This window comes from Ovis aries, chromosome 17, assembly GCF_016772045.2.
Source record: "Ovis aries strain OAR_USU_Benz2616 breed Rambouillet chromosome 17, ARS-UI_Ramb_v3.0, whole genome shotgun sequence".
NCBI classification, from domain to species: domain Eukaryota; kingdom Metazoa; phylum Chordata; class Mammalia; order Artiodactyla; family Bovidae; genus Ovis; species Ovis aries.
The window spans coordinates 15,373,720-15,399,871 of NC_056070.1; the positions used below are offsets into that span (position 1 = coordinate 15,373,720).

General features: G+C 40.4%; 1 protein-coding gene across 13 annotated transcripts in view; it reads left to right on the top strand.

Annotated features, from left to right (window-relative positions):
• The window catches only part of INPP4B (inositol polyphosphate-4-phosphatase type II B), an 887,198-nt gene that overhangs the window by 327,653 nt on the left and 533,393 nt on the right, over positions 1–26,152 (top strand). Inside the window, exon 5 of one of the 13 annotated variants that reach the window (XM_060400644.1) lies at positions 515–635. The exons of the other annotated variants lie outside the window; for them this stretch is intronic. The gene's annotated coding sequence lies outside the window, so the exon portion shown is untranslated. The remainder of the gene's footprint in view (positions 1–514; positions 636–26,152) is intronic. 13 annotated transcript variants of the gene reach the window in all.

Here is a 26,152-nt window from a genome sequence, read left to right on the forward strand (position 1 = left end):
ATTGTCCAGAATTCCCTTCTTGGCTACTTGATGGATATAAGTACAATGGACCATTTAAAAGGCTTTCCTGCTGGCTCAGAAGTTAGAGTCCACTTGCAATGCGGGGGATCTGGGTTCGATCCCTGGGTAGGAAGATCCCCTGGAGAAGGGAATGATAGCCCACTCCAGGATTCTTGCCTGGAAAATTCCATGGACAGAGGACCCTGGCAGGCTGCAGTCCGTGGGGTTGCATAATCGGACATGACTGAGCGACTAACATACACATACGTGCTGACTGGATGTAAGTACAAGAGACCAGTTGAAAGTAGAGGGCAGGGTTCTCCTTGCCTTCAGTTGGAGGATCTAAATTCTACTGGTCACGAAATTTAGAGATGTGAACATGTAATGTTATTTTCTTATGCTTATCGGTTTGGAACCTCTCTTCTGCCTCATGGCAGCAAACATGCTCCTTCTCATGCCAAGTCGCCTCATTTGTGTCCGACTCTTTGTGACCCCATGGACTATACCCCAACAGGCTCCTCTGCCCATGGGATTCTCCAGGAAAGTGTACTGGAGTGGCTTGGCACTTCCTTCTGCACGGAATCTTCTCAACCCAGGGATTGAACCTGAGGCTCTTATGTCTCCTGCACTGGCAGGTGGGTTCTTTACCTCTAGCGCCACTTTCACTGATCCTTGTCAGTTCCATATAAACTCTATTTTAGTTTGAACTCAATCAGTTCCTAGTCATTCTCCACCCTTTTCCCCTCCACTCTATGCAGTACTTATGTCCTAGAGGACTTTTATCACATTCTGGAACATAAGCCGGGGGCCATGGAGACCTGTGTCTCATTTATCCTCTGACCTGACCATGCACACAGTTGTCTGACCCTCAGTGGCAAGCTTCATTATGGCATCTCCTGATATTTTGCTGCCTGATGAGAACAGTATGACCCAATATCATTTTCTGCTGCAATATCCATTGCCCTGATCCTAAAGCCCTTTATAGATTCATTAACACTCTCTCTTTCTCTCTCTTCTTCCCTCTCTCTCTTTCCTTTCCTCCCTCTTAAGATATGTGTTATTCTTGGGACACAAAATATTTGGCTATTCTTCTAATACCATTCTCAGATGTGGGAAGCTTTTGTGTTGAGACATTCCCATATAACTTTGTTCCTGAATATTCCTAAGAATCTCCTCCACCCTCTGAAGCATATGGCCAGTACAGTGGGGTATCTTCATGCCCTGATACACCCAAGGATTTCAGATAAGATACTGGACACAGATTTCCTCTGTATTCAATTTCCCTAACATATCTGGAGCAAAAAAAAAAAAAGGGGGGGGGGCAAAATCAAGGGCTTTTATTTATTTCCCTAAAGCATATCTTGTTTGTTTTCCAAACTCTTTGGGGTTTTTTGGTCAGATAAGTAATTTTTTAAAAACACACATAAATTCAAGCATTTTATACCTTTTTTTTGGTTATAAAAATTCCTCCCTAGGCAAGATAAATCTCAAAGCCAATCTATTAAATCTATTATAAGCCCTATGTCCCTTGCACTCTTCATTCTTCTCTTGATCACAGATTCTAATTTTTCAGCATTCCTCTAAAATCTGTCCCTCTGAACCAAACCAAATGATCCAGATGTAGTTGGGGAGAATTAAGTGAGACTAACAGCCCATGAATTGGAGAGTGCACATTTATTAATATAGCCTAATACTGCGTTAATGTCAGCAGCTGCCTCAAATACTGGCTCATTAAAATCTTAGAGAACTAACACCTGTACATTTTTTCCCCATAGAAGTTGCTTTCTTGTTCATACATATGCTACTGAGTATCAGAACCAAAGCTTAGATCAGAATATTAATTAAGTTGTCTACCATGATAGCTTTTAAAATCTTTGGAAAACATGAATCAAGTCTTTTAGTACATTTTCTGATTCGTGTATATAACTTCGTGTTACCTGTAAATTTAAGAAACTTTTTCTCTATGCGTATGTGTGTGTATTAGTTGCTCACTCATGTCTGACTCTTTGTGACCCCATAGGCTGTAGCCCACCAGGCTCCTCTGTCCATGGAATTCTCCATGCAAGAATACTGGAATGGGTTGCAAATCCCTTCTCCAGGGGATCTTCCTGACCCAGGAATTGAACCTGGGTCTCCCACGTTGCAGACAGATTCTTTACCATCTGAGTCACCAGGGAAACACCTTATCCTCTATATTTGTATTCAAATCATTGATGAAACAGGACCAACCCAGGTGTTGCATAGACGCTAAAAGCTCAATATTTCCCAAATGATGTTCTAATTCAGAAGATACTGTTTGGTGCTCTAAGAAGCAAGAATTTCACAATCATTTGCTTTATTGTAGATTCACATAACACATTAGATTTTAAAAATTGAGGCATCTACTAGTATAAAGTAAATATTTAAATTTTCATTTATTAAGAACTCAAGTGTATTTTGATGAGGAATGGTATCTTCCTCAGCACATCCACATATTCTGTAGTCTTTCTCCCCAGCTTTTTAGCAATATCATTTTTATTAGTGTTCAGGTGGCCAATCTATTCAAGTCTAGCAGCACATACTTATGTTAATTTGATACTGAAGTTAAAAGCTGTGCTTGAAACAGTTATGGTGAGGCCACTGGCTTTAGCAAATAACCTCCCAAATCCTTGTGTCTTAAAACAGTAAAAGAGTGTTGCTTGCTTATGTCACTGTCTAATGGATGGTGAGGACTCTATTCCACACAGTCATTCGGGGATACTGTCACCTTCAATCTGAATGCCCCTATCCTCACCCCATGGCCTTACAGGTCATTTCAGAAGGAGACAAGATTATGGAGAAGGCCCATGGGATACATAGCCACCTTAGCCCAAAGATTGCTCATCTTACATCCTCTTGGCCAAAACTTGTCATGATGCTGACCTAAACAAAAGAGGACCCAGAAATGTCACCGCTACCTGGGCACTGCTTCCCATCCACAACTCTGTACTATGAAAGGAAAGAATACATTTAGGTAATCAGCTAGTCATTTATACTTTAATAAAGAGAAGGGAAAAGCCAAGGAGAAAAGGAAAGATATAAGCATCTGAATGCAGAGTTCCAAAGAATAGCAAGAAGAGATAAGAAAGCCTTCTTCAGTGATCAATGCAAAGAAATAGAGGAAAACAACAGACTGGGAAAGACTAGAGATCTCTTCAAGAAAATTAGAGATACCAAGGGAACATTTCACGAAAAGATGGGCTCAATAAAGGACAGAAATGGTATGGATCTAACAGAAGCAGAAGATATTAAGAAGAGGTGGCAAGAATACACAGAAGAACTGTACAAAAAGGATCTTCATGACCCGGATAATCACGATGGTGTGATCACTAATCTAGAACCAGACATCTTGGAATGTGAAGTCAAATGGGCCTTAGAAAGCATCGCTACGAACAAAGCTAGTGGAGGTGATGGAATTCCAGTTGAGCTATTTCAAATCCTGAAAGATGATGCTGTGAAAGTGCTGCACTCAATATGCCAGCAAATTTGGACAACTCAGCAGTGGCCACAGGACTGGAAAAGGTCAGTTTTCATTCCAATCCCAAAGAAAGGCAATGCCAAAGAATGCTCAAACTACTGCACACTTGCACTCATCTCACATGCTAGTAAAGTAATGCTCAAATTCTCCAAGCCAGGCTTCAGCAATACATGAACCGTGAACTTCCTGATGTTCAAGCTGGTTTTAGAAAAGGCAGAGGAACCAGAGATCAAATTGCCAACATCTGCTGGATAATGGAAAAAGCAAGAGGGTTCCAGAAAACATCTATTTCTGCTTTATTGACTATGCCAAAGCCTTTGACTGGGTGGATCACAAGAAACTGTGGAAAATTCTGACAGAGTTGGGAATACCAGACCACCTAGCCTGCCTCTTGAGAAATCTGTATGCACGTCAGGAAGCAACAGTTAGAACTGGACATGGAACAACAGACTGGTTCCAAATAGGAAAAGGAGTACGTCAAGGCTGTATATTGTCACCCTGCTTATTTAACTTCTATGCAGAGTACATCATGAGAAACGCTGGGCTGGAAGTAACACAAGCTGGAATCAAGATTGCTGGGAGAAATATCAATAAGCTCAGGTATGCAGATGACACCACCCTTATGGCAGAAAGTGAAGAGGAACTAAAAAGCCTCTTGATGAAAGTGAAAGAGGAGAGTGAAAAAGTTGGCTTAAAGCTCAACATTCAGAAAACGAAGATCATGGGTCTGGTCCCATCACTTCATGGGAAATAGATGGGAAACAGTGGAAACAGTGTCAGACTTTATTTTCTTGGGCTCCAAAATCACTGCAGATGGTGACTGCAGCCATGAAATTAAAAGACGCTTACTCCTTGGAAGAAAAGTTATGACCAACCTAGATAGTATATTCAAAAGCAGAGACATTACTTTGCCGACTAAGGTCCATCTAGTCAAGGCTATGGTTTTTCCTGTGGTCATGTATGGATGTGAGAGTTGGACTGTGAAGAAGGCTGAGCACCGAAGAATTGATGCTTTTGAACTGTGGTGTTGGAGAAGACTCTTGAGAGTCCCTTGGACTGCAAGGAGATCCAACCAGTCCATTCTGAAGGAGATCAGCCCTGTGATTTCTTTGGAGGGAATAATGCTAAAGCTGAACTCCAGTACTTTGGCCACCTCATGCGAAGAGTTGACTCATTGGAAAAGACTCTGATGCTGGGAGGGATTGGGGGCAGGAGGAGAAGGGGACCACTGAGGATGAGATGGCTGGATGGCATTACTGACTCGATGGACGCGAGTCTGAGTGACGTCCGGGAGATGATGATGGACAGGGAGGCCTGGCGTGCTGCGATTCATGGGGTCGCAAAGAGTCGGACACGACTGAGCAACTGAACTGAACTGAACTGAAAGAAGAATTTGTTTATGTTTTTTTTCTGTTGTTATTTTTGCAACAGAATTTTAGCTAGGAAGAGAATTGCACTTAGAAGAAAAATTTGGATAGCTCTTCAAGGCAAAGAGTAGAATGTCAGGCTCATGCTAAAAACAAAATAAAAAGCAAAACGCCAAAACCCCCGCCAGAATTGTAAAGATATTCTTTTGTTTTGCTGATTATTGAGACAGAATTTGCTTTCTTAGCTTGCGGCTGGGACCTGGGACAGCTGAATTATCTTGATTGATAGAGAAGATGAGAGAAGACTGACATTCCAAGAGGACCTTTAGGTATTAGAGGAATAAGGAGGTCTGATAAAGACTGGAGGGAGGACAAGGAAGAAAAGCACCAGGGGAGGGCAAGAAGGCAGGAAGCTTTTGAAAATTAGAAAAGTCTTGGGCAAATGGAGGGTAATGGAGTGAGAATAGGGCTAGAGAGAATGAGAGAAAGATTTTTGGAGAATCTGAAACAATGCTTAGATACGTGTTTGGCATAAGAGAAAAATAATACAGGACAGAAAGAGGCATTTGTATCAACCTTACACTCTGTAAAGAGAATTTCAAATGTCATTAAACATGCTTACAGAGTACACATTATTTTTTCCCACATAATGGCATTTTATCATTAGAGTTCAGTGCAAGAAACAGAAAACAACTCTGGGTACTTTAGGCAAAATGGATTTGACACAAAGATCAGTGCTTAGAAAATCTTTAACAGGCTGCAGGCATGAAAGTCAGGCACCCACCTGGTGCCTTTGGCATCAGACTTTTACACCACCACAGCTCCAGAGGTCAGGAGCTGCTGCTGCCATAACCACGCTGCTGCCAAAGCCTCCCTATGCCCCCCGTCCAGGGAGGAACTTGGAGTTGAGTGGCTGCTGACACCCACGTGTGCAGGAGCCCATCTGCCCCTTGCACTGTCACCGTCTTCCTCACATTCTCCAACCCTCAGGATGAGACGTCTCCTTGGCAGAAGTGAAACTGCATCCCAGAACATCAGAGCCAAAGGTGTGGAGAAAGTTAGAGTTTTGCCTTCTTTGTTCAGTAATTCTGACAAGAAGCATAACATAGGCAGGTGATGAAAGGCGATCCGGAGTCGAGCACAGATGTTTTATTTCCATAGTCAATGCTTTTTTCCCCCTGGAATCAGTCATTTCATTAAAAGCTCCGTAATGTATTTTCCTTCTGTGTATTATTTTACTGTTTCTAAAAGCTATCTAAAATGTCCTATCATAAACATGTATCCCCCTTCTCCCTGTTGTTGTTTAGTCACTAAGTCATGTCCAACTCTTGTGACCCCAGGTACCGTAGCCCCCCTGGGCTTCTCTGTCCATGGGATTTCCCTGGCAAGAATACTGAAGTGGGTTACCATTTCCTCCTCCAAGGAGTCTTCTCAGCCCAGGGGTTGAACCCACGTTTCCCGCTTTGGCAGGATTGCCTGCAATCCGACGCTGCATTGGATTCTTTACCACTGAGCCACCAGGGAAGCCCTATTAGTCCCCGCTTTTCCCGAGAAGCTCTTTAATCAAATATCTCAAACAGAAGCACAAAACATACACCAGATTCAAAAGGGCAGTGTTATACTGGAGCTGGGAATGATATGGAAGTGTATTCAGTTTGGTCAATGTCCTCCTCACTGGGCTCTCATAAGCAACTTTACTGGGGGAACCAGGGGAGAAACTTTGAGACTCACTGTTCTATATAAAATATTCTAGGTTTTGTTCTCACATCAGCCAGACACGGAGTGATAATGACTAGAGGAGGCCAGGGAAAGGAGGCCACAGTAATCTGTGTTCTTGACTTGACTCCTGATCAAATCTTTTGATGTTATTGGTCGGTTCAATCTATCAGTGCAGGTGTCCTCAGCTACTGTGTCCTCCATCATGTATCAGCTATGAGTACTCACCTCATTGATGGACTGGTTGACTTAATGCAGATAAATCTTTAAAAGCAGAATAGTTCTGCCTGATAATATTCTTCATTCGAATATGCTTTGAATCATGTTCTGCTTCGGTAGGAAATATTTTTGTGTTGCTGTTATGTTGTCCTGTGGATACGCAAGGTAAATGCCATCTGGCTGTTAATGACTTCTCCAGACACACAGGTATCTGGGTGACAAGCTTGGCAAACAGCCAGCTGGTGTGGTGAGCAGCCTGACGCCACTCTTGTATTCCCAACCTGGAGATCATCCAAACTTCTTGCTTGGAGAATGAAGGAACATTTCTGGTCTACATCAGTTATCACTGAGCTGTTATCACAAATGACTGTCTCCTCAGCATGATATCTGTATGTGTGTGTTTTTGGAGGGGGGTATGTATTGACACCTTATTTTTTCTTATTCAGAAAAGAGGCCTAAACAGAGCTAGAATCAAGTTCATAGCATTTCGTCTAATATCTAGCCTCAGTGTGTGTCTCTTTTGCCGGAGTCCAGCTCCAGCAGCCAGGGACTCAGCCTGAAGTGGTGAGCAGTGTCGGCGGATGATGAGGTAGCCTCTGACCATAGTATGGAACTACATGTTTATTTCAAGCTTCAGGTTTTCTTTCATGCTTTGATGAAAGCATTAGGTCAGAGATTTGACATTCTTAGTTTTCCCCACCCAGATTTATTGTCTCCAGAAATCACTGTTGTCCTACAAACAGAGTTCCTGCTTCAGCAAAAATTCTCTCAGAACCGGCTTTACTATCTATTATCTACTCTCTCTTGTGTGTCCTATTCTTAACTTGTGATTACATTGTAACTCATGCCACATTCCTCAGTTTATTTCTTATCTTTCTAAATCCTGTTTGCCCCTAGTATCTTAAGATCACTATCTCCTAAAACGGCTTCTAGCTATTCTTAATTATTCCTAAACCCTAAACTCAGCAAACTTCTTTTGCCATAAACATTCCCCTCACAAACAGGTCTCAGATAATAATCCTTCCCATGGTCTCAAGCTGCAGCCTACATGCTCATCCTGGAGCATTCTTTGTAAAGATCCTTGAACAAATGTCAATGGTTATTTTATAGATTATTTTCTGGGCAAAACTGCAGAAGGCTTTGTGCTTTCTCATGCTTCTCTCAAGCACCTTAACATTCTTTCCAGCCAACTCAACTGAAGAAAGGAAAGAACAAGTCAGAATCACAAGGCCTAACTCCTTCATCCCAGGGCCGTGCCTGCGAGATGAGGAGAGGGGGTTGGGGCCGTGCCTCCATTTTGTCAGTAATGCCTAACGTGGCTCCCGATACTCCTTCTCAAGCCTCTTTTTTTTTTTTTTTTTAACTGATTCTTTTTGCATTTATTGGTAAAAGGATGTGTGATTTCTAACTCTGAAGGTTCTTCTATAGTATCTAAGTGGAAGGAAGTCTTATTTAAATTTGTTGTCGTTTTTAGTCGCTAAGTCATGTCTGACTCTTTTGTGACCCCCACGGACTATCTCCCACCAGGCTCCTCTCTCGATGGAATTTTCCAGGCAAGAAAACTGGAGTGGGTTGCCATTTCCTTCTCCAGGAGATCTTTCTGACCCAGGGGTCAAAACTGTGTCTCCTACATTGCAGGTAGATTCTTTACTGCTGAGCCACTGGGGAAGCAGGGAAATCATTTTGTTAAAATAATTCTGGGGAAAGTGTTTTTACGACCTTCATGCCTATGCCTACAATATGGGTATGTGAATGGATATTATTTATCTTGAAAATAGTTAGAATTTCAAATTGGCTCATTCACCAAGGAGTAATTTATATGCTTCTCAGTATTTATAATAAGAGAACTCTTCAAATTCTTTAAGGTTATACTTAGATTGAATCATATTTTCTTAAACTGAAATATTCATTCAAGGGATTCTTTTGTGATATCACAAAGAATTATGATACCTAGTGTTACAGATATTTAGGCAAAATAATGTGTTTGCTTGAAAGATTATAGCTCTCTCATATACATATATATGTGTATGTGTATATATATATATGTATGTATATATATGATCCTGATGAATTTATTAGATCACAGTTAGAATGTCAATATTTTTATAAATTTCTACTCTGTTGCAAGACATTGTTTTTAAAGTATTACCATTTTTAACACACTCCAGATTGTTGGCTGACCTTTTTGTCATGTGGATTTAACCAATTTAGCAGTCAGTGCTGAACATGTTAATGTTTGAAAAATAATGCTTACAAAGGAGCATAGAAAGTCACTTACAGAAGGACTTAGGGGCATGGTGAATAGTCAAAAGCAAGCTGTGCTTTTTGGTGCCTCTCCTATAAAGGTCATTAGTGATGATTATTTCTCAGAATCCTCAAGTTTAGTTGAGGGTTTTGTTGTTGTTTTTTAAGGTACAAAATGTTTTCAAGAAAGGACTGGGAAGAATACATTTTCCTGAAATAAGAATTTATACATCTTGAACAAGAATTTATACATCTTGAAACTACGATTTGAACAATTATAGGTAAATCTTAGAATAATTATTAAATATTTCTAGAGTTCATGTGTTAAGATATTTTTCATCTCTCCTGTGTATGTGTGTGTGTGACTTCTGCTCTGTGAGACTAGTACCTTCTATTTGTTTCATTTAGGCAGCGTCATATATGTACTCAGCCTCCATCTAAGGCATATTCTTGGGCTTCCCTTTTATGAATCTCGCCTGCCCACGTTTCCACTGAGGCCCTATTTCTCCCATTCCTCATGTGCACCTCTAGAAATACATCTACTGATCACCCAGGACTCAGCAGCTGTCAGTTCTAGTGTATACCACTGTCTTTACTTTGAGAGTTTTCCTTTGCTGTCTATGAATTAATTTGTCTTTTTAAATTAAACACAATTCAGTTCAGTTCAGTTCAGTTCAATCACTCAGTCATGTCTGACTCTTTGCGACCCCATGAATCGCAGCACACCAGGCCTCCCTGTCCATCACCAACTCCCGGAGTTCACTCAGACTCATGTCCATCGAGTCCGTGATGCCATCCAGCCATCTCATCCTTGGTCGTCCCCTTCTCCTCCTGCCCCTAATCCCTCCCAGCATCAGAGTATTTTCCAATGAGTCAACTCTTCGCATGAGGTGGCCAAAGTACTGGAGTTTCAGCTTTAGCATCATTCCTTCCAAAGAAATCTCAGGGCTGATCTCCTTCAGAATGGACTGGTTGTATCTCCTTGCAGTCCAAGGGACTCTCAAGAGTCTTCTCCAACACCACAGTTCAAAAGTATCAATTCTTCGGTGCTCAGCTTTCTTCACAGACCAACTTTCACATCCATACATGACCACTGGAAAAACCATAGCCTTAACTAGATGGACCTTTGTTGGCAAAGTAATGTCTCTGCTTATACTCATCCCCTATTTCCTGGAATCTATGCCTAGTAAACTGTTTGAAAATTGTTTGGCATGGCTGGAGTGGTGTTGTTTGGAGAATGGCAAGTAGGAGTGGAAGGTCACATTAAAACAGGGTCAAGTTTCGACTATTACACTCATCCAAGGTTGGCCCCATTCAAGCCTCAAATGGAGGTGCTGGGAACTGACTACGTATGCTGAAGTTCTAGATGACTGCAGCATGTGTAAGAGACACGGGCTGTTTCATTTCCTCTCTGCCTTCTCTCTGGAGTTCAGTGTAATAATGAAGCTCAAGGAGCCAAAGAATCCCAAAGGAGTATTTTGTTTGTTTGTTTGTTTTTGGTGCTGTGTGACATGCAGGATCTTAGTTTCCCAATCAGGGATTGAACTTGTGTCCCCTGAAGGGGTAGTATGTGCGTGCTCAGTTGCTCGGACATGTCTGACTCTTCAGCACTTTATGAACTGTAGCCCACCAGGCTCCTCTGTCCATGGAAGCTGAGTCTTAATCATTGGACTTCCAGGGATGTCCCATGGAAAACTTCATTTCAGTGTTGAGGAAGTGGCTTGTGACCTCTGCCTTTAACATTAAAACGGTATGTTTGAGTTCAATAAAAACATATCTTTAGGTGGACTATGATGGTTGTTGACATTTACAACATGATAGCGTTCATCAAGCCAAAATAATACTTCCAGAGTTAATCCCTAAAAAATAACCATGTATTGTCTAGACTGTGAATCCTTTTCAGATACCTCTAACTTGATCTGTAAAATTTATCTTATAGATCTTATAATTATTGACTAGTATGATCTGTAAGAGTGCTCACTATAAACATTAGATTAAATTCTAAGAATTACATTTGGATACCATAGTTTGGTTTTTAATCCTTAGAAGATTTGAAAGAAGATGCAAGGTTTTTTTTTGTAAAACATCACATTTGGCCAGATCTTATACTGGTTATGCCAGCACAGAAAACACATTAGGTAAAAATCTTCAGCACATTTCAAGTACATTAGACAGAAATAATGCCTGACTGTCTACATTTTACAGTTTTAAGATCATAGTGACAGGAGCACAAGTGAGACAAAAAGTTAACCTTTAAACATTTCATGAAATAGCAATGAAATGTCAAGCAACAAGGAAGAAAAGAGGTTTTTAAAATTTTTTTCACTGAGTAATTTTATATTATTTTATTAAATTGCATCAAGTTCTATCTTTACATCCAACACTATCTTAGGTCTGGGAATACTGAGATTCTTACAGTCTAGCAGGAGACACAGACATATAAACAGTTACCAAAACAGTACTTTTTTTCATTAATTTAATTCTTAATCCTTCCTGGGAGTGATCAAGGTTGGCTCTTAAAGGAAGTGAATGGCATCTTCAAGTAGGTATAGGGGTTTTCTTGTCAAATGAGCAATTCTAAGGAGAAAAAAAAAAACAACAACAGGGAATATTTGGAAAATTATAGATGAGAAAGAATATGAGGAATTCTGGAAACTGCACCCTTTTGAGCTGAAAGGTAGACTTTGGCAGATGATAATTGGTGATCATCAGTTCAGTTCAGTTCAGTTCAGTTGCTCAGTCGTGTCCGACACTGCGATCCCATGAATTGCAGCACGCCATTCCTCCCTGTCCATCAACAACTCCCGGAGTTCACTCAGACTCCTGTCCATCGAGTCAGTGATGCCATCCAGCCATCTCATCCTCTGTTGTCCTCTTCTCCTCCTGCTCCCAATCCCTCCCAGCGTCAAAGTTTTTACCAATGAGTCAACTCTTCGCAAGAGGTGGCCAAAGTACTGGAGTTTCAGCTTTAGCTTCATTCCTTCCAAAGAAATCCCAGGGCTGATCTCCTTCAGAATGGACTGGTTGGATCTCCTTGCAGTCCAAGGGACAGTACATGGTATATCATGTGTATCTACTTCCTTGACTGGACCTTATCTTATAACCACTGAATCAATGGTTTTGTTGATTTCATGTCCTCATTCAAGTGATTTTACTTGCTCTTTTTGTTTTGTCTTTCTTCATCATGCTTTCCAAGATCAAGTGATCTTATGAATCATAATACATATGCAAGAATGTCATTCTCCCAAATCATCCCACCCTCTCCCTCTCCCTCTGAGTCCAAAAGTCCGTTATACACATCTGTGTCTCTTTCCCTGTCTTGCATACAGGGTCGTCATTGCCATCTTCCTAAATTCCATATATATGTGTTAGTATACTGTATTGGTGTTTTTCTTTCTGGCTTACTTCACTCTGTATAATCGGCTCCAGTTTCATCCATCTCAACAGAACTGATTCAAATGAATTCTTTTTAACGGCTGAGTAATACTCCATTGTGTATATGTACCACAGCTTTCTTATCCATTCATCTGCTGATGGACATCTAGGTTGTTTCCATGTCCTGGCTATTATAAACAGTGCTGCGATGAACATTGGGGTACATGTGTCTCTTTCAATTCTGGTTTCCTCGGTGTGTATGCCCAGAAGTGGGATTGCTGGGTCATAAGGCAGTTCTATTTGCAATTTTTTAAGGAATCTCCACACTGTTCTCCATAGTGGCTGTACTAGTTTGCATTCCCACCAACAGTGTAGGAGGGTTCCCTTTTCTCCACACCCTCTCCAGCATTTATTGCTTGCAGATTTTTGGATCGCAGCCATTCTGACTGGTGTGAAGTGGTACCTCACTGTGGTTTTGATTTGCATTTCTCTAATAATGAGTGATGTTGAGCATCTTTTCATGTGTTTGTTAGCCATCCGTATGTCTTCTTTGGAGAAATGTCTATTTAGTTCTTTGGCCCATTTTTTGATTGGGTCGTTTATTTTTCTGGAGTTGAGCTGCATAAGTTGCTTGTATATTTTTGAGATTAGTTGTTTGTCAGTTGCTTCATTTGCTATTATTTTCTCCCATTCAGAAGGCTGTCTTTTCACCTTGCTTATATTTTCCTTTGTTGTGCAGATGAATTGAATCGCCAGTCTATGTCTGACGCAGGATGCAGCATGCTTGGGGCTGGTGCATGGGGATGACCCAGAAAGATGTTATGGGGAGGGAGGTGGGAGGGGGGTTCATGTTTGAGAATGCATGTAAGAATTAAAGATTTTAAAATTTAAAAAAGAAAAAAAAAAGAAAAAAAGAAATAAATAAAATTAAATTTTAAAAAAATAATAATAATACATATGCAATGAAGAAGCATGTTGAACCACTTACTCCTAAAAATGTGATTTGTAGTGTGTTTAAATTTCCCACAAAAAACAGGTCACATATATAGAAGCATAATTTTAGGTACCAGTTCAGTTCAGTTCAGTTCAGTCACTCAGTCATGTCCGACTCTTTGCGATCCCATGAATCGCAGCACGCCAGGCCTCCCTGTCCATCACCAACTCCCGGAGTTCACTCAGACTCACATCCATCCAGTCCGTGATGCCACCCAGCCATCTCATCCTCCGTCGTCCCCTTCTCCTCCTGCCCCCAATCCCTCCCAGCATCAGAGTCTTTTCCAATGAGTCAACTCTTCGCATGAGGTGGCCAAAGTACTGGAGTTTCAGCTTTAGCATCATTCCTTCCAAAGAAATCCCAGGGTTGATCTCCTTCAGAATGGACTGGTTGGATCTCCTTGCAGTCCAAGGGACTCTCAAGAGTCTTCTCCAACACCACAGTTCAAAAGCATCAATTCTTTGGCGCTCAGTCTTCTTCACAGTCCAACTCTCACATCCATACATGACCACAGGAAAAACCATAACCTTGACTAGACAGACCTTAGTCGGCAAAGTAATGTCTCTGCTTTTGAATATGCTATCTAGGTTGGCCATAACTTTTCTTCCAAGGAGTAAGCGTCTTTTAATTTCATGGCTGCAGTCACCATCTGCAGTGATTTTGGGGCCCCGAAAAATAAAGTCTGACATTGTTTCCACTGTTTCCCATCTATTTCCCATGAAGTGATGAGACCAGATGCCATGATCTTCGTTTTCTGAATGTTGAGCTTTAAGCCAACTTTTCCGCTCTCCTCTTTCACTTTCATCAAGAGGCTTTTAGTTCCTCTTCACTTTCTGCCATAAGGGTGGTATCATCTGCATATCTGAGGTTATTGATATTTCTCCCGGCAGTCTTGATTCCAGCTTGTGTTTCTTCCAGTCCAGCGTTTCTCATGATGTACTCTGCATAGAAGTTAAATAAGCAGGGTGACAATATACAGCCTTGACGTCCTCCTTTTCCTGTTTGGAACCAGTCTGTTGTTCCATGTCCAGTTCTAACTGTTGCTTCCTGACCTGCATACAGATTTCTCAAAAGGCAGGTTAGGTGGTCTGGTATTCCCATCTCTTTCAGAATTTTCCACAGTTTGTTGTGATCCACCCAGTCAAAGGCTTTGGCATAGTCAATCAAGCAGAAATAGATGTTTTTCTGGAACTCTCTTGCTTTTTCCATGATCCAGCCGATGTTGGCAATTTGATCTCTGGTTCCTCTGCCTTTTTCTAAAACCAGCTTGAACATCAGGGAGTTCACGGTTCACATATTGCTGAAGCCTGGCTTGGAGAATTTTGAGCATTACTTTACTAGCATGTGAGATGAGTGCAACTGTGCGGTAGTTTGAACATTCTCTGGCATTGCCTTTCTTTGGGATTGGAATGAAAACTGACCTTTTCCAGTCCTGTGACCAGTGCTGAGTTGTCCAAATTTGCTGGCATATTGAGTGCAGCACTTTCTCAGCATCATCTTTCAGGATTTGAAATAGTTCAACTGGAATTAATCACCTCCACTAGCTTTGTTTGTAGTGATGCTTTCTAAGGCCCATTTGACTTCACATTCCAAGATGTCTGGCTCTAGATTAGTGATCACATCATCATGATTATCTGGGTCATGAAGATCTTTTTGTATAGTTCTTCTGTGTATTCTTGCCACCTCTTCTTAATATCTTCTGCTTCTATTAGGTCCACACCATTTCTGTCCTTTATCGAGCCCATCTTTGCATGAAATGTTCCCTTGGTATCTCTAATTTTCTTAAAGAGATCTCTAGTCTTTCCCATTCTATTGTTTTCCTCTATTTCTTTGCATTGATTGCTGAAGAAGGCTTTCTTATCTCTTCTTGTTATTCTTTGGAACTCTGCATTCAGATGGTTATATCTTTCCTTTTCTCCTTTGCTTTTTGCTTCTCTTTCTTTTCACAGCTATTTGTAAGGCCTCCCCAGACAGCCGTTTTGCTTTTTTGCATTTCTTTTCTATGGGGATGGTTGATCCCTGTCTCCTGTACAATGTCACGAACTTCATTCCATAGTTCAGGTACCAGAGGGCAGTGCATTTAGGTACCAGAGGGCAGTACATTTGAGAGATGAGGAAAGTGAAGTGGGAGAAAATTTCAGTTACCTGTGCAATTGACCTGGTAGATCCTTGCCAGAGGCAGAAAAGTAAATATCATTTCCTCCAATCATGGTTATTTTGCTTGCTTAGAATCAGTTCATTGATAATAGAGGGATGGGGTCATCAGGGAACATGGTAGCCTTCCAGGTGCTGGGGCAACCCCTTCCCATCATGCATAGCATTGCCCAAATTGCATAAGTTCTGAGAGAAGCTCGTTGGTGAATTGCAGGAAGAGGCAACTTCAGCTCTAGAAATGCCAGGGCACACTCGTCTACATGCAGCTGCCACTTCTTTGGATTTGAAAAAAATAATCATTTTTCTACTTAGAGGGAAGTGAAATCCTAATTGTAGAATGGCAGAAAACGATGGTAAAGTCTTTTGTTAAATTTCAGGTGGTTAATTTTCAGTTGCATTGATGGTCATTTATCTTTTCCCTGCTTAGAAGTCATTCATTCCCAGCTTTTAGAAGTTAAAATCAGAAATGTTTTCTGAAGTGGAAAATGGAGAAAAGGAGGGCAGTTAATTACCAAGTCATACACAGAAAAGAGATTTAGCACATCAACTAGCATTGTTTATAGAAATATTGAATTTAAGACTTTGTTAGATTTCATGAACCAACAAGGATTGAATGCTTATTTTAATTCTTATACAGATAATTGGGAAATTTAGTTCTATATTATTAATCCATCAATAATTTTATTTGCCCTTGAAGAAAGCAGGGCAATTACAACTATACAGTGATGAGACCTCTTTGTTCTGATGAATCAGTCTTGTTCCCTGGAGAGGAATGCTGTCAAAGGAGACCAATCCACATCAGACTTTAAGACAAGGGCCATCCTTACCCATGTCTAAAGTCAGCACCAGACTGGGGAAATGATGGATGCTGTGGGCATAAGGAATTTGAGCAAACAGCGGGTCGTCCACTCAGTGTTCCAGAAGGAACTGCAAATATAAATTTGGAAATCAGGGAAGGGTTAAATATTAAACTTACAAATCTTACTTTTGGGTTAATAATAGAAGCCTGGAGATTAGATGAGATTTCCATTGGAAAAGAGTATGGAGTTGAATAAAAGAGGATGTTTGTAAATTAAACTTGGGAAATGTCTATATGGCAAGAATTTATGGGCTTAGACAATATTTTATTATAGCAATTACAATTTATGGAGCCCCTACTATGTGCCAGGCATTTTGTGTGGAATAGCTCATTTAATCCTCACAGCCCTAAATTGTAAGTGGTATTATTAGCCTTGTATTAGAAATAAGGGAGTAGTTATAGCTCAATTTCTTTTCCTACATTTCTTCTTCATAAATCAAGAATCACAGCCATGGGAAAGCAAACTGCTTACTCTTGTTACACTGCCATACATCTCGCTCTCATTTATGTCCAGATTCTTCTAAGAAGAGTTAACAGACTTGTGTGGGCAAGGAAATAATGCTTTGCCTGAAATATAGGAAGTCCCTGCTCAGAGTTTTATTTTTACTTAAATACCATGAAAATTGTTGACATTTCTCTGGAAGAAAGAAAAACAAATTTACCCTGTTCTGTGTAGGTGGAGACACTAAACTCTCCTTCAGCTTTTCTTGGTTTCTGAGTTGTTACTTAATTCAAGGGACATCATCAGACAGGGGACAAAAGATGCGATTCTAGTTGCTCAGGGACTTCTGTTGAATCGTCAACTGACTCATGATGTTTCCGATGTTTGGCATTGCTCAGCAAATTGTGCATAAATTTAGTCATTTGTACCATCTCTCAACAAATGTACTCCTTTAGATAATATAATAAAAGATGTACTCCTTTTAGATAATACATGAAAATGGATGTTCTTTCAGATATTTTAATATGAACATAAGACTGGAAAACACTAGAGAATGAACTCTGACTTCCCCAGGGGATGCATTTGAGAAGCAAATGGTATTGTTTTCAGTAACCAGGAAATTGCTCTGTACCTGTGAAAGAGTACTTTACTCCAGTGATTATAGAAATGCATACAGGTTTTCTCTCTCAGGTTAAAAAGCCTAAAAGGAAATGTAAGAGAGCTGCCGAGTAAGGAATTTTAATGAATTGAAATCTGATAACATTCTACAATTTGTATATCCTTTGCTCTCATTCATTCTATGAGCCCATGTTGTTGTTTAGTCACCAACTTGTGTCCAACTCTTTTGAGACTCTATGGGCTGTAGCCTGCCATGCTCCTCTGTCCATGGGATTTCCCAGGCAAGGATACTGGAGTAGGTTGTCATTTCCTCCTCCAGGGGATCTTCACAATCCAGGGACTGAACCCCCATTTCCTGCATTGCAGGCAGATTCTTTACCACTGAGCCACCTGGGAAAACCCATGATACCCATATATAAATAAATGATTATATGTATATGTCTATAATCACAGTATAAAATTCAAAATTATTTCTGATGACTCGAGTTTACAGATGTTTATCACTCAGGGTGGGCTAGGTTATGTTAGCTAAATGAACCAGTTCAACTTGGAAAGACTTGAAAGAGCAAAGGCATACTTCTCACTCAAGATGCAGGTCCATGGTGGGTTAGCTGGGCCTCCAATCCATGTCTTTATAATTAGAGATCCAAACTGATGGCGTTCCTACCATCTACAGCATGCCAGTGCAGCAGTAGTTGGGAAGGAATATTGCCAACTGTGCATAAGCTGTTAGTGACACCCATAACTTCCGATATTTTGTTGGCCAACACAAGCTCACAGCTGTGCCATCTTAATAAACACAGTCCTACTGTGTGCACAGAAAAGGAATTTGATGACTGTCCCTGATGACTACCACACTAGCTCTGGTTCTAACTGTGTTTAAAGAGGCACTTTAAACAGGCCGTTCATGAATTGTGATTACGGTTTGTAAAGGTGGATTGTATTCCTGCTGCTTCTATGAACACATTATTTCACTTCCTTTAGCGTTTTGCTAATGAGGTCAAAGTGAAATTTTTAGTTTTAGCTTTACCCCGCTTTGTTCCTGAAAATAAAACTAATTTTCAAAGTTTAGTTTTTTGAAAAGCATCATATGGGAATTTTTGAAAGAGTAATATGGGGAGGGTGATTGAGAATGGATTTCCTCCTCCTTAAAAATGTCAGAAACAATTCTTGCTGTGCTCATGGGGAATTGTTGGGTCAGCCTGAACTGAAGCTCGACATTATTTATCTTGCTGTGCCACATCTTAGCTGTGGCGTGCAGGATTTTTCACTGCCGCACACAGACTTTCCAGGTGTGGTGCACGGGATTGATTGCTCCAAGGCATGGGGAATCTTAATTCACCAACCGAGGATGGAACCCACGTCCCCTGCATTGCAAGGTGGAGTCTTAACCACTGGGCCATGAGGGAAGTCCCTTGACATTGTTTGATTTTTTTCAGAAGTATTTTTTTCTATTTTAGAATCCAGGGAAAACTTGGCTTCTGTTTGTTAATAATCAAGACAAAATGTTGAAAGCTTATTGTTTTGAGTCTTTAGCTCAGATAAAGATCAAAGAGTTCGTGTCCAGTCCCTCTAGAAAGATGCATCAATTTGTCCTGCAGTGATTTGAGAGCAGACAGTCCTTTGAGGAGAGCCTTATGACTTCTCCAGAGCAGTGAGAACCTTTGTCTTGTATATATATATATATTCATACAACCGAAATTGAGCTCATTCAGACTGTGAGACTGATGATGTATTTTTATGTGTTGAACATTGACCTCCAAAGATAAAAGGGTGAATAGCACAATCACTTTTTAGACTTGTCATTTTGGACACTGTAGCACTGAAATGATTTTCTGATTCACTTATTTCTTGAGGCTTTATTTTTTGACATATGGTTCATTTGCTTTCAAAGTGCATTAGTTAGTGACATCTGAATCTCTTTCTTAGCACTACTATAAAAAAAATACAAATACTTATCATTAGAGTTTACAGCTGCTAATGTACAGCAAAGCAAAATTATAAGATTTTTCTGGAAACCCATGAGACATTGGTGGTTGTTTAGCCACCAACTCGTGTCTGACTCTTGCAACCCCATGGACTGTAGCCTGCCAGGCTCCTCTGTTCATGGGATTCTCCAGGCAAGAACACTGGAATTTCCTTCTCCAGGGGATCTTCCCGACCCAGGAATTGAACCCAGCTCTCCTGCATTGCAGGCAGATTCTTTACTGACTGAGCTACAAGGGAAGCCCATGAGGCATTAGGTCAGCAGATAAATGGCCTTCGAGTAGAGTTAAAAGATCTGAATTTACCTAGCTTCTTTTCCTCCAAATATCCATTTTAAAATCACAGTTGATTATTTAAATATATAGATGTCAAATTAAAGAAGAGCTAAGAGAGGATGGGAATAAAGAGTGTCCCGGCAGTGGGGCAGCCTGTGCAAAGATCTTGGATGACTGGGAGCAGGACTAGTCTGGGAAATGACTAGAGCAATGACAAGAGCCAAGAGCAGTGAGAAACGAGGGGTCTCCAGCTGAAAAGGGTGGAGAGGTTACTTGCAGGCTTCTATAGGTCTCCAGTGGTTTTTCTTTATCCTGTGAACTTTTGGAAGCCGTTATTAAGTTTTAAAAAAATATTTTTTTATTTGGCTGTGCTGACTGTTAGTTGTGGCATGTGGGATACTGCTCCCTGACCAGAGCTCCCTGCACTGGGAACTCAAAGTCTTAGTCACCGGACCACCAGGGAAGTCCTGCCTTTATGAGTGTTTAAGCAGAGGGAAAATACTACGTGGCTTGAGTTTAGGGGAGGAAGATTCTGACTGCTCTGCAGAGAAGGATCAGAGCTGGCAAGACATGCTGAAATCAGGCGAGTGGAGATTGTACCTCCCAGACTGCAGATGGATCTAGCTTGGGTCAGGATGGTGGTGGTAGCAAGGGATATAAGTGGATGCGTCTAATGATAATCAGAACATAAAATTAGCATGGTGATACATTGAAAATAGAGATTGGCTACCTATAACACAATTTTCTAATTCAGTGTGGCTTGACTCAGAATTTAATATTTGGCTGTTGAAACAAAACTAAATTAAAGCAAAACATATTATTTATTTAAAGTGTTCTCATGCATTAAAAAGCACATGCATAATATATGTGCTCAGTAGTTCTATTCAGCTTAATCAAGGATTTAATATCAATATTTTGGAAAGCAAAGAACGGAAGTTTCGAGATGGCACTAGCAAATGCTGGCTCCTTTGTGGAGAAACGGGCCCCTTCTTACTACTGTCATGGTTCCTTTTGTAGAATCTTTACCTTTAGCCTGAGACTGGGGAATTGACAGCATATGTGACCTTCACAAGGTCTTGTTAAATTTCTGCTCAAGAAATTTTATTCTGTTCAGAGAAGGACAGGGCCATTTTACTCAAGTGTGGATTAGATAATAATAAATCATATTATAATAACATTGAAAGTGACATCATCAGCTTGGACTCTTAAAAGGGAAATTGCTTCTTGACTACACAGATGTACAGAAGCTGCTACTTGAGCCAGACTTGCCTAATGCCTTTCATGTTGTTGGTGCTAAGTAAGCATGTTTTGCTTGCGTGAGATTCATCTTTCTTCTAATTAATAATATCCAAGGGCTTCCCTAAGCCCCAGAATTAATTTTCCAAGAAGACCTATTCTTTCTGGTGCAAAAATCTTATAACTGAAAAGTTGGTTGGAGCCTTCTCTCCCTTTCTCCCTCCCTTCCTCCGTCTCTCCCTATCCCTTTGAAGAGTGGTCACTTTTCTTGGTAAGGATCCTTTCCCACCCAAATCATCTAATCCATCAGTATTGATGGATCCATCAGTATTGACTTAATTTTCTTTTTTCCACATTTTATCTAGAATCCAGACAGTTCTCATTACTTACACAGTTGCAGTTCTAATGCAAATCAATATCATCTCCTTTCTGTGTTATTTCAGACTTCCTGATTACTCTTCAGGTTTTAACCTTGCCCTGAGGGTTTCCCCGGTGGCTCAGCCATGAAGAATCTGCCTGCAGTGCAGGAGATGCAGGAGACTCAGGTTCGGATTTGATCCGTGGGTGGGAAGATCCCCTGGAGGAGGAAATGACAATCCACGCCAGTATTCTTGCCTAGAAAATCTCATGGACAGAGGAGACTGGTGAGCTGCAATCCACAGGGTCCCAAGAGTTGGACACAGCTGAGCACACACACCCACCACCATCTGGGGTTATATTCTCCCCACAGTAGTCAGTGACCCCTTAAAATGTAACTGACATTGTAACATAAGTAAGTGGCACTGTGGCTGCCCATCTCAGAGCAAGGGCTGTGTCTTTCTCACGGTCCTTGGCACACTGGCTTGTTTGCACTTTAGTTCTCTCTCTATGACCTCATCTCATCCTCTCCTCCTCCTCCTCAGCCACACACTGGCCCACCTGTTGCCTCTCAGAGACTCCAAGCATCCTCCCATGTGAAGGACTCTTCAGTTGCTATTTTCAATGCCAGCATGTTCTTCCTCCAGACCTCATAATTTCTTCCTCTTATTCAACTCAATCCTTGCCTGGTCAGACAGGCCTTTCTCTAAAGCTGCGCCTCTCGCATCCCGCTCAGTCACTTTCTCCTGCCTTTTGTTTGTTGAGCCTGCCCTTCTCCTAACACATGTGCGTATTTCTGTACATGTTCATTCTGTTTCTCCTTCCCCTGGAAGGTAAGCTCTCAGAGTTGGGACTATGCCTTTTGTGTCTGATCACTTTCTCCAGCATTTACAATAGTGCCTCCTACCTAGCAGGTAGACAATTATACTTGTTTGAAGGAACGGATATTGTTCTAATCCATATTTTCTACAAACTGGAAACTGATTAGACCCTAGAGATTTTGCCAGGAAGGCATCCCTTCCAACACTCAGATTTTAAGACTTCTAATTTCCAGAGCTCTCATAAAATGCATTTGCATTGAATTAAGACACTGAATTTGTGGTACTTGTTTCAATAGCTTTGGGAAATTAGTGAACCTCATGAGCTTACAAGCAACCTCATAATTCTTTTCAACTCAGTATTCCTAATGTCTGTGGAGGGGAGTTGGCATATCCAGTGGTCATTTGTATTGTTCACTAATTTATGGATTTCCTTTTCATTTGGGGAAAAACTAGGTCCCCGTTGGCTTGAATGAGGTGTGACCATGTAGCTTTCTTAGGAAGCTGACTAGGAAGTAAGAGTCGCTTATGTAACTTCCAGGTAAACTTTATGAGGCTTTGCGGATTTTTCCATACCCCTGTTTTTCTCATTTTTGTGAGGGTAGAAGCTTGATGAGATAGTCTCTGTGAGCCTGGTTTCCTGAGAAAACAGTGAGCACATCCCCTCAGCTTCCACCAGTGAACTTGTAGTGTGCCTAATAAATAAATCATCTTGTTCAAACTGCTCAGCTTCTGAGATGATTGTTAAAACAGCAAAATCTAGCTCAGTGGCTCACAGATGTTTTTGTCTTAGGATCCACTCTTAAGATGTATTGAGGAACTCAAAGAACTTTTGTTTATGTGGATTATATCTATCAATATATATCATTCTGGGAATTAAAGAGATTCTTTTTGTAAAAGAATTATTTTTAATTGGAGAATAATTGGTTTACAATGTTGTGTTGGTTTATTCCATACAACAACATGAATCAGCTGTAAGTTTACATATATCCCTTCCCTCTTGGGTCTTCCTCTTCTCCTCCCATCTCATCCCTCTAGGTTGTCACAGAGCACCAGGCTGAGCTCCCTGCATTATATAGCAACTTCCCACTAGCTATCTTAAATAATTCATTTAAAAGTAACAATATAAATATGTAAACACTCTATTTTTCAAATAAAAATAATTTCATGAGATGAGCTATGCCTTTAATATAGTGGTAAATATTTTCAGTGTTTGGCTAAATAGAAATTGGCTGGATTATCATATCTGATTCCACAGTGGTAAGACTGTTGCCATTTATTTTGGTGGTTGAAGTACATGGAAAAGATCCAGCATCAGTTATGTAGTTGAAAATGAAGTATTTTAATACCCTTTTCAGATATGAGTAGATATTCTGCTTTTACACCACACTAGCACTCTGTGTGGTTAGATTGTATCCCTGACTCAATGGACATGATTCAAGCAAGCTCCAGGAGATAGTGAAGGACAGGGAGGACTTGCGTGCTGCAGTCCACAGGGCTGCAGAGTGAGACCAGACTTAGAGACTGAATGATAACGGGGCTCTGTAAGTCGTAGTTACTTAAAGGCTGATTGCAAGATGTAATTGAAGCCATATTAATCAACTTTTCATACTTTTCCATGAGTTCCATTGGAGGGCCTTGCATTTAAATTAATACATCCATGATTCTCTAAAAGCATCCATTGGTCATTTGAAAAACATTGGCTTTCAGAGCACTTTCAAATATTAACACATTTCATTATACAATATCAAACTCAACATTTTCTTAATTGCTGCCAAAATTTTTAGCAAAGGTTTGATGTATTGAGAAACTGGTAAGGCTGTTACCAGATACAAGTTTTCCAAAATTCTGGCATTTGTTTAAATATTTAAGTTCTATAGTGTGTTGAATGTGGTTGTGCAATGGTTCAGTCATGTCTGGTTCCTTCCGACCCCATGGACTGCAGCACCCCAGGCTTCCCTGACATTCAGCATCTCCCAGAGCTTGCTCCAACTCATGTCCACTAAGTCGGTGATGCCATCCAACAGTCTTATCCTCTGTCTCCCTCTTCTCCTCCTGACCTCAATCTTTCCCAGCATCAGGGTCTTTTCCAATGAATCGGTGTATTGGATATCAGCAATATTTTCCTTAACTGACAAAACTGACTTTGTTCATTTTCAGTAAATATTCAGTTCTGCAAATATATAAAAAATACCCAAGCCTGAATCATTAACGTTTGTTGGTTAATGAATCTTCCAAGTAAAGATGGCTTGTAATGAAGAGAGAAGTTAGTTCTCTTTGCAACACAAAAGTCACACGAGTGCTTTTCCCAGAGATGACCATTGTAGATGGCAGTTTCTGACTTGACTCTTGATGATCCCAAGCCCCTAGGGATTCATGCTCTTGTGTAATTCTCTTCCCTCAAGTGTGAGATGGAATTAGCAATTTGCTTATAACAAATAGAACATGGCAAATATAAAATGATAAAGCAAAAGGAAGAACACATAAAGAAACATGGGAATTATCTTATATTTAAGAATAATAATGTTGGAAAGGGTGTGGAGAAAAGGGAACCCTCTTACACTGTTGGTGGGAATGCAAACTAGTATAGCCACTATGGAGAACAGTGTGGAGATTCCTTAAAAAATTGCAAATAGAACTGCCCTATGACCCAGCAATCCCACTGTTGGGCATACACACCGAGGAAACCAGAATTGAAAGAGACACGTGTACCCCAATGTTCATCACAGCACTGTTTATAATAGCCAGGACATGGAAGCAACCTAGATGTCCATCAGCAGATGAATGGATAAGAAAGCTGTGGTACATATACACAATGGAGTATTACTCAGTCATTAAAAATAATACATTTGAATCCGTTCTAATGAGGTGGATGAAACTGGAGCCGATTATACAGAGTGAAGTAAGCCAGAAAGAAAAACACCAATACAGTATACTAACACATATATATGGAATTTATAAAGATGGTTAATGATAACTCTGTATATGAGACAGCAAAAGAGACACAGATGTAAAGAACAGACTTTTGGACTCTGTGGGAGAGGGAGAGGGTGGGATGATTTGGGAGAATGGCATTGAAACAAGTATACTATCATGTAAGAAACGAATTGCTAGTCTAGGTTCGATACAGGATACAGGATGCTCGGGGCTGGTGCACTGGGATGACCCAGAGAGATGATATGGGGAGGGTGGTGGGAGGGGGGTTCAGAGTTGGGAACTCATGTACACCTGTGGTGGATTCATGTCAATCTATGGCAAAACCAATACAGTATTGTAAAGTAAAAAAAATTAAAAAATAAAAAATAAAATAAAATAAACTAAGTATATTAAAAAAAAAGAATAATGTGACATGTTCCAAGTTCCTAAAGATTGATTTTATTTTACTAAACATGGATTCCCAGATGTAACCAGGCAGCCAGCACTAGTTTAAGATGAAGGTGGTTTTCCCAAGTGTGTACTGCTCCCAACAATGCCACAGCAGATTTACTTATCTCACACAATTGATCTTTGTTACCATGGTTGAGCTGATCCTTTGCAGTTGGAATTGACATATTTTATGGCCAAAATTAGTATACCCGGCCAGGTCCCTGATAGGCTATTGTAATGAAATTTCTTATTATTTATTACTTCTGTCTCAAAGAATCAATAGAACTCTAAAAAACACTATGGAGTAATCTGAAAATTGGTAACTGTTTTCTGTGGCTGGCTACTACTCACCTCTTTTTTATTTTTAACACTTATACCTATTGGATTCGGGATGAAATTTGTTTTTTAAATAAAAGTACTCTTAAACAGTACAGATCCAGCATATTCTTTTCGGGTCTTTTGGGAGGCAGAGAAGGGTCACTAGGCATGCGTGTATCGATCACTGTTTTATGTTTAATGACCAGGGATTCCTACTATTAAAGCTGTGTTCTAAGCTATTATTATCCCCATTTATTATATAGAAAGCTCTGTAAATGTAGTGGTACTTAATGTGACATGAAATGTTGCCAG